We start from the raw sequence: 1,561 nt of genomic DNA, 5'->3' as shown, positions 1-1,561 counted from the left end.
TTTCTTGGGATCGAAGTGCTACAAAAGTCTGATGGTATTTATATATGTCAAAGGAAATATGCATTGGAGGTTTTGAAAAGGTTTGGTATGATAGAAAGTAATTCAGTGAGCAGTTCAATAGTCCCAGGTTTCAAAATCAACAAAGACGAAAATGGAGACTTTGTTGATGAGATGTACTACAAGCAGCTGGTGGGTAGTTTAATGTATCTCACTGCCACGAGACCTGACATGATGTTTGTTACTTGTCTCATAAGTAGATATATGACAAAACCGATGGAGATTCATCTACAGGCAGCTAAGAGAGCACTTCGATACTTAAAAGGGACAGTGAACTATGGAATCGTGAATAAAACTAAGTCATTCAATCCAATTCATTCTCTAGATCAAAGTTCCCAACATAACTATGGGATTTGTAGGTGGTAATAATAATCCTAGTTGTTTATTTGGAGTATTATGATTGGCTAATACTACTACACCGCTGCTATCGACTTTTTGTTCCATCGTCTTTTTTTTTTCTTTTTTTTTCACTCTGGGTAGAAGATACAGAAGGACGAAGAAGAATGCAAAAAAAAACTTTCACTAATAAAACGGTACAAATAGACGTGTTGTTATTTTGTTTTTTTTTTTATTTTTTTTTTTTTTTTGCCCTTATGGAAAATACCCCAAAAATATATAGGAGATATTATTGGATTTAGGCAGTTATTGGGGTATGACAAAAATTTATGTTAGTTTTGGGGTATGGGAGTGTTTTGTTGGGTATGTCCAAGATCACCCTATGGAGGGTCTAACCATGTAAAAACTAGTGTTCATTTGTGTTCATTTTTGAACTTTTCATCTAACGGTCTAAAAGTTTTGTATATGTATATGGGGAGGGATACGCCCACTCTTAACCCACTCCATTTCGTAGCCACTCACATCGCGAGATGATCTCAAAGATCTAAGGGTCCAAATAAAACAAACCAAAAGAAAGAAAAAACAACAAAACCCTTCGCAAAAATAAAATAAGCCAAATTCTCTTTGCGCGGCAACCAAAAGAAATAAACAGAACAAACAATCAACCGCATTCTCTTCTCCAGCAGCAATTCGCAACCTCCATTAACTTCTCCAGCAAACCGAATTAACTCTCCAGTTTCCCGCCAGCCATAAAGAGAGATGGAATCGCCAACATTGAATGATTCAAGTGAGCAAACATTTATTTTTGCATACTTATATTGAACTAAAAGAGTTGTTTGCACCCTACTTATATTACCAAGTTATATTTCGAAATTAGGTGACCAAACATTGATTTTTGCATACTTATATTGAACTAATAGAGTTGTTTGCACCCTACTTATATTGTCAAGTTATATTTCGAAATTATTTGATGTTGATTCCGAACTTATTTTGATGTTGGGGGTTTTCAACTTATATATTCAACTTGTTTTGAATCGGCAAATGAAAATCTCAAAGGTGATTATTTTTTTGGTTTTTTTTTCCTTCTCTAGCTTTCAACTGATTATCTATTATGTTTTATGTAGAATCAATTGATGACGTCTTTTTTCATACTGGAGTATCTGAGGAA

Source organism: Coptis chinensis, chromosome 4 (assembly GCF_015680905.1).
Source record: "Coptis chinensis isolate HL-2020 chromosome 4, ASM1568090v1, whole genome shotgun sequence".
NCBI classification, from domain to species: Eukaryota; Viridiplantae; Streptophyta; class Magnoliopsida; order Ranunculales; family Ranunculaceae; genus Coptis; species Coptis chinensis.
This window is presented reverse-complemented; position numbering follows the sequence as displayed.